Source organism: Oryctolagus cuniculus, chromosome 1, assembly GCF_051225735.1.
Source record: "Oryctolagus cuniculus isolate XC-2025 breed Fujian yellow rabbit chromosome 1, ASM5122573v1, whole genome shotgun sequence".
In the NCBI taxonomy this organism is placed as follows: domain Eukaryota; kingdom Metazoa; phylum Chordata; class Mammalia; order Lagomorpha; family Leporidae; genus Oryctolagus; species Oryctolagus cuniculus.
The window spans coordinates 217,513,764-217,524,481 of record NC_142867.1 but is presented as its reverse complement, the minus strand read 5'-3'; the positions used below and the strand labels follow the sequence as shown (position 1 = coordinate 217,524,481).

At 60.0% G+C, this 10,718-nt stretch overlaps 1 long non-coding RNA gene across 2 annotated transcripts; it reads right to left on the bottom strand.

Moving 5' to 3' along the window:
* Nucleotides 1–1,315: 1,315 nt before the first annotated feature.
* Nucleotides 1,316–9,595, bottom strand: LOC138847485 (uncharacterized). Of its 2 annotated transcripts, XR_016224912.1 has the most exons (4): nt 8,783–9,595; nt 3,122–6,616; nt 2,617–2,677; nt 1,316–1,609 (listed from the first exon to the last, which is right to left on the bottom strand). It is a non-coding gene; the product is annotated as an uncharacterized LOC138847485 (long non-coding RNA). The 2 variants fall into 2 exon arrangements; XR_011385319.2 differs by lacking the exon at nt 2,617–2,677.
* Nucleotides 9,596–10,718: the final 1,123 nt, after the last annotated feature.

Here is a 10,718-nt window from a genome sequence, read left to right as displayed (position 1 = left end):
GAAGGGACGGGCTGGCATTTGGCACAATGGTGAAGTTGCCACTTGGGCCACCTGCATCCCAACCCAGGGCACCCGGGTTCCAGCTCTGGCTCTGCTCCCAATTCCAGCTTCCTGCTAACGTGTACCCCAGTAGGAAGCAGGTGATGGCTCAAGTAATTGGGCCTCTGCCACTCCAATGGGAGACCCGAATGGAGTTCCTGGCTGCTGGCTTTAGTGTGGCCAGCTGTTGTGGGCGTTTCGGGAGTGACCCAGCGATGGGAGATGTGTGTGTGTGTTTCAAATCAATAAGATAAATTAATACATTTAAGGGAGTCCATACCCCAGTCTCCTCTCATCATTTCTTCCTGGGATATCCGGAGGGAGGCTCCCGTCCCTGGCGGCTCTGGGGGCTCCTCCAAGCTTTGCCCACCTCGGCCTCTACTGACTTAGAACCACAGGGCGCTCTGGCCGCCCCAGGCCTGGTCCTCCACGTCCACCCCAGCCTCAGCCCAGGCTCCCTGAGCGGGGCCCTCGCTCCCTGCCTCTGGTTCTCACGAAATGACCACACTTGGTGGGATCTCAAGGGAAGAAGAAAGGTGACTGGGGTCAGCCTGCACACCCACCCCCCCTCCAATTCCCATCTGTCCTCAGCGGGTGGCCACATGGCGGGGGTGCCTTGGTGCTTGGGAGACAGAGACCTTGGACTTGGAGCCCACACTTGACTCTGCAGCCCCTGGCTGTGAACTCACTCTTCGGGGGGGCTGGGGAGGGGAGGGTGGTTGCTGGCTTCCTGCTTGTTATAGGGCCTCAGGCGCAGCTACCCTCCCCACCCCCTACCCTGAGCGAGTCTCCTTGAAGCAGCAGGGGCAGCACAGAAGTGGGGACCTGATGAGCCTGTTGGGGGGGGGGCAGGTAGGGGGAGCAGGAGTCAGAGGCTGGGTTTTAACAGGAGCACTAATTGTGGCTCCCAGAACAGCCCTCCCTGGCTCCATTCATGAAAGTGGTATTTTTAGCCCAGGACTGGCTGCCTGCGGTCCCGGTGGGGGTGGCCAGGCCGTGTGTCACGTCTGAGTGATCCTGGACTCATTCTGCCCAGGAAACAAACCCACGGGGGCCGGCTGTGGGCTCCTAGGGCTGGCTAGCATCTGGGGAGAGGGAGACGCTGCGGGGCGGGGGGGGGGACCGGAAGCCTCCCCCCATTTCCACCCCCCCGGGGGGGTGCCACAGGATGTGAAGATGATGGTGACAATTCATGCACATTGAGTGTTCGCTGGGGGCTTGGCACGGGCCTGACTGCAGGTGTCAGCTGACCTAATCCCTGTAATGAGGCAGATGCTATCGCTATCCCCATTTTATTGGTGAGAAGACTAAGCCTGGAGCGCTTCGCTTCACCGGCCAGAGTGTACATGGTGATAGCGGGTGGGGCAGGGGGATTGGGAGCCCGGCTCTGGTGGCTGGGTCCCTTGGCGTCTGGATCAACCATGTGTGTGCAGACATCCATCACCTCTTGGTCCTTCTGCCCAGGCCCGCTCTCAGCTGGGAGAGGTCTCTGAACTTCAGAGTCCACCCAGTGCGATCACGCTTTGGAGAGGAGGAACTGGAGACTGGGGAAGGGGTCCGCTGAGCAACTCTGTGGGACGAGTGTATCTTGTTAGCAACTCCCCTCCCCGGCCGATCCCAGGCAAGAGCCTGGGCTCCGGGGCCAGCGGTGTGGCAGAGCGAGCTCAGGCTCTGCCCGAGACATAGCATTCCGCTTGAGCCCTGGTTCGAGTCCCAGCTGCTCCACTTCCGCTCTAGCTCCCTGCTAATGTGCCTGGGAAAAGAGTGGGAGATGGCCAAGTGCTGGGGCCCCTGCCACCCTTGGGGGAGACTCAGAATTCTAGGGCCCTCACTTTTTCCTTTCCCAGCGCCTGCGTTTGCAGCCTTTTGAGGACTGAACCAGCAGATGGAAGATCTGTGTGTCTGTGTGTCTGTGTGTGTGTGTCTCCTTTTCTCTCTATAATTCTGCCTTTTTTCAAAAGATTTATTTATTTATTCGAAAGTCAGAGTTGAGAGAGAGAGAGAGAGAGATCTTCCGTCTGCTAGTTCATTCCCCAAATGGCTGCAATGGCCGGGGCTGTTCCAGGATGAAGCCAGGAGGAGCCAGGGGCCTCATCTGGGTCTCCCACGTGGGTGGTCGGGACACAAGCACTTGGCCATTTTCCACTGCTTTCCCAAGTGCATTAGCAGGGAGCTGGATTGGAAATAAAGCAGCCAGGACTTGAACCAGCGCTCATATGGGAAGCCAGCACCAATCTAAGCCGGCGGCTTACCCATTACACCACAACTCCAGTCCCTGTAGTTCTGCCTTTTAAATAAATCTTCTTTAAAAAAAAACCCAAAGACCTGGACGCTATAAGCAGATTTGAGCCCTGCTCCTGATTTGCTGTGTGGCCTTGGGCGGCTCACCTCCTCTCTCTGTGCCTCAGTTTCCTCCTCTGGGAAACAGGTGTGCTTAGGCACAAACCTGCGTGGTGGGTGGAGACTGCCTGGAGATCAGAACCTGCGGGCTCGTTAAACCATGAGCAAGACACAGGGTGTGCACCCGCCTGGAAACAGAAGTTCCAGCGATGGAAATAGAGCAGCTGGGGGAGATACCTGGAGCAAACCATGCCGTTCCTGCCTCTGGCCAGGCTTCTGATTCCCGGCAGAACAGAATCTGGGAGGATGGGAGGGAGGAGAGGGGGAGGGAGGGAGGAAAGGAGAGAGAGAGAGAGAGAAAGAGAGAGAGAGAGAAACCAAGTCTCCCCTGAGCCAGTAGACAGCAAAGCGGAACGGGCACAATGGAGTTCAGGGTCAGCTCGGCCACGGCCCCTCTGGGTGCCTTTGGGACAGTTTTGCAGCACCCCAGGGCCTCCGACTGCTGAATGGAGAGAGGAGACAGGGCTCTTCCGAGCTCTCCCGGCCCTCTTTTTCTGTGACTGACTAGGGATAGTCCCTCCCTCAGGGGATTGGGACTTTTATGTCCTCTCCCCCCGACCAACACACACACACACACACGTTCACACACATGGGCACGCACACACACACACACACACACACACACACATACTCTGCTCAGGGAGGCCCCGCAGCCTGGTCCCTGGGCTTGCTCTGGGCTTACCCATGGTCCCCATGGCATCCTTGGCTGCTGTGTCACAAGTCCAGCTGCAAGTTCAGCTCCACGCAGGTGACTTTTCCCAATTCTGAATCCCAGTTGCTCATTTCCTAGCCAGAGCGTCAGGTGCCCAGTGGGGCTGGGGCATGAGTCACGGGTCCTGGGTCACGGACTAGGGGCAGAGCTGAAGCTCCAAGAACAGGGTGGATGAGGAGGAAATGAAGGAGTCTCTAATTCCCAAACCATCCGTGTCCACCTCAAAGGCAAATTGGCTGCATGGAAAAATGTGTCTACACTGCTCCTCATTTACCCAGGGAGATACGTGGAAGCAATGGCAGTGGGCCAAACATGGGAAAGAAAAAAAAAATTAACCCTTTCCTCCCAGCTGTCAAAATCAGCAGCAAAAGCCCTTGATTGATCAGAGAACCTTCCTGTTTGCTGCTTATTAACTCTTGCAACGCTTGCAATCCTGACACTCAGGGGTTATGGGTTTTCTGCATAAAAGCAAAACAGAATTTCCAAAAGCAGGCACAAGGGTGTGGCAGCCTGGGGGACCTGCAGGGGCCGGGCCTCAGGACCACCGAGTTCAGAGGTCCCCAGAAGCATCAACGCGTGCAGCAGCTGAAGTTGACAGTGGCAGCCCCGGGGCATCAGGATGATTGACGGAGTGTTCCTGGCCTGTCCTTTAAGGCAGTATAAATAGCTAACCCGTTGTGAAAGACTTCCATTTCCAAAACCAGAAAGGTTTCCAGTGTTGAGCAGGAGGAACCGGCCTCAGCTGGAAAACGCATTCTTGGGGAATAATGCGCTCGAAATGATGTATGACGGATGCTACGAGGCTTCCCGAGCCAATCCAACAAAAATAATAAATGGCACAATTTTGAAACCAAACTCTGTAACTAGCAGCTCGAGTTTCCTTGTTGGAGGCATCATGTGCTCTGACGGTGACTTCAGCTGGACGCGGGACCTCAGGGGCCCGGCCAAGAGCTGCAAAGCAGATGGATTTCAGGGGCAGCATCCAATCCCAGCGCAGCGCAAGCCTCAGCCAAGACCCTCGTTCTTGATTATGAGGGTGGGGCAAGAGAGGCCCTGAAGGGCTGGGGGGTGGGGTCCAAACTTGACACATGGGGTGGTTCAAGGTGACTTGCAAATTCATAGAAACTCCTTCCACAGTTCTGAGGCAGGTGGCCCGTGGACCCCCAGGGAGAGAAACACTGTTCCTCCCCTTTTGCAGATGGGAAAATGAAGGCCCAGAGAGACCAAGGGCTGAGGCTCCGAGTCGCACGGCCAGTCAGAAGCCAAGCTCGCCTCTGGCCCCATCTAGGGCTGCTTCCCACCAGATTCCGCCTGCCCACGGCCGGCCTCCCGGGGCTAACATTCCAAGGCACCGTGTAACAGGAAAGGAAATGTCAGCGTGCCTGTTCCGATGTTCAAGGCCCATTGTGACTGCAGGACCTGCCAGACACAGCCACAGAGCTTGCTCAGCCAAGCTCCATGAGCCTGGTTTTTCCAGATGGGTTTGGGGATGGGATTACAAAAGCCAGCATTTATTTTTACTTCCCCGAGAAAATAAATCGGCAGTTTTGCTCCAAGAAAAGTGGTCAGAGGAAGCAGTGTTCTAGCCAGGAGGCGGTCCCAGCCCCGAGCCAGCGCCTCACACTCCCCTCCCGGGGCTGCCTTCACAGCCCGAAGGTATCAGACGTGAAGCGGGACTCGCAGACAGCGCCCCTGTGCCTCTGTGTCCAAGACTCCCCCCGCTGCCTGCAGCGGTGGACACAGCACTCCGGGGGTGCAGCTGCTCCAAAGGCCCCCGCACCCCTTTCTAAGGTGGGGGAATATGTGACTGCTGCCAGTTGTGACGGCTGGGACACTGCCCCTCAAGTGGGAGGACTTTCGGCAGTGCCTGGGGGCGTGGCTGCTTGTCACAGTTGGGGAGGGTACCACTGGCAGCTCGCACCAGAGATGTTGTGAAACATCTCACAAGTCTCAGGACCTCCCCACCACAGCAAAAGCCTCAGCCATAAAGTAGAAAACTAAACCGTGAGCAAGTGGCCTGGGGTGCGAGTCCAGATCTTGCCACTAAATGCTGTGCAAACTTGGGCAAGGCACTGCCCTCTCTGAACCGAAGACTCCCCTCTGCACAAAGAGGAGGCAGGAGAGGCTCATCTCTGGGGCCTGTGCAGCTCGGTCATTCTCAGCCCAGGAGTCCAGGGGGCGCTGTCTTACACCTCAGATAAAGCTGTCAGAGGAGAGGGTCTCCCCCAGACCTGGGGCCCGCAGGGTGGGCAACCCACTCTCTCTCCAGCCCCTCCCCCGGAGCACTGTATCTGGAACTCCTACTCCACCAAGAACGGAAAAACCATTATCTGCAGATGACATCATTTTGCAAAAATGCAAGGGGGTGGCTGCCAAGCAGGGCCCCAGGGAAGGGGCGGGAAGGAAGAGCGCAGAGCTTGCCAGCCGCCGGCTGCACCAGCAGTCCAGCACCTTCCTGAGGAGGCTCGGGACAACCCAGCCCCACTCAGTCCGCTTCCCTGCGCCTGGCTCCCCCCCTCCCCACCCCCACCCCCGGCCGCGGGAGGCTGAGCTGGATCCCTGGGTGTGGGGACAGCCTGAGGTCCCCTGGCCCTTCCAGGTCAAACACGGAGGGTTCTGGGCTGCAGGTGCACGAAGGGAGGCGCCACAGCCACAGGGAGTCTAGAGCCAGGGGTGGGCAGGAGGGAGAGGAAAGCAGGTGCCCTGCCCGACTGAGCCACGCAGTGGCCACTGGTGCCACCAAAGAGCGTGGCAATAGGGGCTCTTCCCGTGCCACCGAGCCCTGGCCAGTCGCAGGCAGCGGGGAGACTGCTCTGGTAGACAGACGGGATGACCCCCCAGTGCCCGCCTTCCACCTGCGGGCTCTTGGTAGGTGAGGGGCCGGAAAGACCAGCTCTGACGGTCAGTGCAGGCTCTGCCTTCCCTGCAAGGAGCCGGAACAGGGAGGAGAGCCAGGAGTCCTGGGGTCCAGTCCCCAAGCTTGTCAGGGACCCCTGTTCCCCCGCAGCTGCGCCCCCTCCACCCCTTCAGTCTTGAAGGATGCTGGCTTTGTGTTCCCCTCTCGTTCAAGGGGAAAAGTGTGGCCCCATCCCTCCTGGGGCCTTGGGCCCTGGGCCACACCCACCCTCACTTCTCCAAAGATGGTTTCCAGATGACCGTCAAGGCGAGGAAAAGATCACTCAGCATGGCAGAGGTGCAGCTGGAAACCACAGAGAGGTGGCACCTCCCACCGGCTAGGAGGGCCGCTGTCCCCGAAACAGAAAACAACGAGTGTCAGAGACCAGGTAGAGAAATTGCAACACTCGTGCCCGGCTCCTGGAGGCCAGGGCGTGGGGGGGGGAGTGGGGAGTAGTTTAAGGGGCGCAGAGCCCCACTTTTGCAAGACGCAAACATCCGGGATGTCTTCTCACCACACCGTGAATATACGCAACGCTGCCGACTTGCACCTTCAAAGTGGTTAGGATGCTGTTAAAAAAATAAATAAATAAAACTCAGCAAATCGTGGGGGCGCATGTTGTCAATTAGACCACAGTAAAGCTGGCTGCGCTTAGCCTCGGGAGCCGTGATGTTTCCCTGGGTGACCCCGCGTGCACACGGCTGACACCCACGGCGTGCACTGCTGCAGCTGGGCTGTGTGGTTCTCATGAGCCGCTCCCCAGGCGGCTGCGAGGGTTCCAGGGATGCAGAGCAGCGAGCAGCGCTGGTACTTGACGCATAAGAAAATGTTCAAGGGGCCGGAGCTGTGGTGTAGAGGGGCAAGCTGCCGCCCGTGACACCGGCATCCCATATGGGCGCCAGTTCAAGTCCTGGCTGCTCCACTTCTGATCCAGCTCCCTGCTACCACGCCTGGGAAAGCAGTGGAAGATAGTCTGTACCCACAGGGGAGACCCGGAAGAAGCTCCGGGCTTCAGACCAGAGACCGGCCCAGCTCTAGTCATTGTGGCCATTTGGGGAGTGAAAGAGTGGATGGAAGATTCCCCCCCCCCCCCACGTAAACTCAGCTTTTTAAATAAATAAATAAATCCTTTTCTTTTTTTAAAAGATCCGGAAAACATTTACTGCTGTTATTTCTTAGGGACCCCAGGTTACATCGGGTCTCAGGGACCAAGGCAGGAAATGGGGCTTGGCAGGAAGGAGGGGTCTCGGCTGCGGGACCAGGGGCCCAGACTCCCGGCCCAGGTCCATCCCAGTGCCAGGGGTGCAGCTGGCACCACTTAGAGGCTTGGAAGACACCGGGCAGCACCCAAGCCCAGGGCACATTCTCCTGGATGCAGACCGGCCTGCAGCAGGCATGCACCTGCCCCTGGGGACGCCTGCCATCATGGGCCAGGGCCCCCAGCCACCCCGGCTGCACCTCCCTGTCTCTGGGCTCCCTGCTCTGAGTCAAATACCCACTGTCACCTCCAGGTACCTCCCAGTGCCCACGCTGCTGCCCACTCACTGGCTGGGCTGGATAGGGTCAGGGTCAGAGATAGCGGCTTCCAGGGACCCAGGCCCTTCCAGGAGCTCCCTCGGGTGCTGGGGGTGGGGTGAAGGGTGTCGCGGGCCACCACACCGGGATTGCCCGAAGAAGGGGACTCTGTGCCCCGCAGAACATTCTGGCATGGGAAGGGGCAGGGATGGCCCAGCTGATGCTTCCCCCCCCCCCGGGCACCCAGCCACCCCCACACTGCCTGTGTGCCCAGACGAGGCCCCGAGACCCCAAGGGGAACAAGGCTGGTGGCAGGGGGCGGGGGTGTGCCAGGAAGGACAGGGCCCCCTGGGGCTCTGCTCTGAGCCCAGTGCAGGTCGTGGGGACCGTCCAGCCTCCGTTTTGTGTCCTGCCAAGAAGGGGGACAAGTGGCAGAGTGGGGCAGAGTTGCCGCGGTGACAGGAGCAGGCCCCGCCCCCGGGGCTCCAGCCCAGGGCAGCTCTCTGGGGACAGAGCTGTGGCCAGTGGCCAACCCCAGGGGACCCTGAGAATGACAAAGCCACACTGGGAAGCCTTCCTCTAGAGCCTGGGTGCCAAGGTTCCTGACCTGCCGGCCCTGGGGTGCCGGGAAGCAGCCCCTCCCTGCTCTGAAGTGCAGCGTCCCCGTCTGTCTGTCTGTCTGTCTGTCCATCAGGGCAGCAGCTCAGATGCCCAGTGAGCCTCCCAGCGCTGACCGTGCAGGAGAAGAGGCCACCTGGTCCTTGTTTGCAGGTGGAAGTTAGAGACCTGGGACGGGCACCTGTCCAGGGATAGAGTCCCCAGCAGGGGCGGAGCCTGGAGTCAGATCGCTGGACTCCACCCCCCACACACCCCCAGACCAGGCCACAGGGAGGAGAGGCCCTGCTGGAAACCATAGCTCCTTCTCTAAGGGACTCTTGCACCAAAGCCTTCGGCTCCAATGGCGCAACCAGCCTCCCCCTCCAAATGTGCCCCCAGCAGCCAGGTTCCAGATAAGCCACAGGTCTGCTCAGACACCTTCCATGGCTCGCCGCTACCCAGTGCGCGTTTCATGGCGCATCCAGGCTCCCAGCCATCAGCTGGTCTCCCCGTGTCCCTCCCTCATGCCACTTCCGTTCCGATCCCCACCCGCTGATCTCCGGCCCCTTTGTGGATTCTGGCCCCTTCCCGGCCGCCTTCCTTTAAGGTCATGCAAACCTCACCTGCCCCAGGAAGCCCTCCTGCTCCCCCAAATAGGACAGGGCCGCGCTGCCTGCTGGCTCCCGGATGACTCCGCTGGGCTGCCTCTGGGTCCCTGGTGCGCCCACCCTGAGACAGGAGCAGAGTCCCAGCGGCAGCCACCTCTGTCGCCTGCTCAGGCGCCCCACCGGGCACGAGAAGAACAAGGGCCAAGTGAGCGGGATGACAAACAAGGCCCGCCTGGCGCGCTCCGGGCCGCTGTTCCGGGTCGGAGGTGGCCTGGACGAGGCGTGGAGCCGGCCGCCAGCCCGTGTTTTTGTTTTTCTTCTCTGGGGCGAAGGCTGCGGGGGCCTCATGGGCCGCAGCTGGTTTTATTGCATCAAGGCTCAAAAAAGCCCTGAGCATATTTTTAGAGAGCAGGGGAAAAAAAGAGTATTTTCTTCTCTGACCCAAGACGAGGGCCTGCTCCAATTTTCCATCTGCTCTCCTGCTGGCTGCAGCTGGCAGAATTCTCGGGAGGAGGCTCCTTCGGCCGAGCAGCTGTGAGCTCAGAGATGGGGCAGGGTGTGGGGGCCAGGCTCCGGGTCCGCCGCCGTCCCTCCCGGAGACACACACACCGCACGCAGCCCCGCACTGGGTTAGGGACCGCGGTGGGGCAGGAGGAACCACCAGCAGAGGGGGACCTGAGCCAGCCAGGGGTCCCCACGGAGCCCTGGGGTGCACAGCTGTCCTACTGGGTGCCTGGCGCCTCTGGGTCTGGACTAAAGGCGCTGTTCTGGGCGCTGAGTTCCAGTCGCCTGCGACAATGCTGCGGCGCGTGGAAGCCCACGTCATTTCCCGTGTCACCCAGCTCTGGCAGCTTTGGCTAAAATGCATTTGCCAATCAGAGCACGCGTGCTCACTGCTGCTGTGTGTGTGTGTGCATGTGTGTGTGTGTGTGATGTTCGTATGCTCATTGTGTGTATTTGTGACGTGCGCTGCTCTGTGCGGGGTGCCTGTGTGACGTGTGCGGAGTTTGATGGGGGCTGTGCGCCGATGCCATAGCCAGAGGCGGTGCAGCCCGAGGCGTACCTGGAACTGGGGGCTGCTGGGTCGGGGAGGGTCCCTGCTGCCCCCGAGTGCACCCCACCCGGAGGACACTTTTCCGAGGTCTCACCTGGGCCCCCTGTGGAGTGAAACACGACAGGTGGAGAAGGCAGGCGAGGGGACGGGGCCGCTATTGGAACTCGGCCCCCGCCAGTCCCTGCCCCTGATGTCAGAACCCATGTTCGCCCCCACAACCAGTCCTAACCCCGCCCCCAGCCCGAATGCACACTAAAGCTGCAGTAGTGGACAGGCAGCGGCCCAGAGCCCCCCACAGCACAGGAACTAGAGCCCAGGCCCCCGCCCCCTCCCAGTGGTGGGGTCTGCCTTTGAAGTCCGTCAGGGCTGAAGAGATGGGGCAAGACTGGGACACTGGCCAAGACAGCAACCCTCGCAGCAACAGCCAGCTCGGCCAGGACTGGCACTCGGTGGCCTGTGCGCGTTACAGAGGTGGCCTATTTTTTCCACTCATGCTGACCCATCACAGCATCATTGCCCTGCTCCATCAGAAACAGGAAATGGGTTTGGAGAGGAGACAGAGGTGAAGGCAGGCTCCTGGCAGCCACCAGGAGCACAGGAGTCCTCAGAACCAGGAAGGCAGCTTTGGGCTCTCGTGGAGCAGCCGGGGCAGTTCCAGGCATGCAGCAGTCTAGCTCCCCTGAGGGGCACGGCCTCCTCTTCTTCTGCAGAGATTACAGGCCCCGCCCAGGACCAGAGCCGGTTCAAGTCCTGGCTGCTCCACTTCCGGTCCAGCTCCCTGCTAATGCACTTGGGAAAGCAGTAAAGATGGCACAAGTGCTTGGGCTTCTGCTGCCCACCTGGACGAAGCACCTGGCTTCAGACTGGCCCAACCCTGTCCCTTGCAGCCATTTGGGA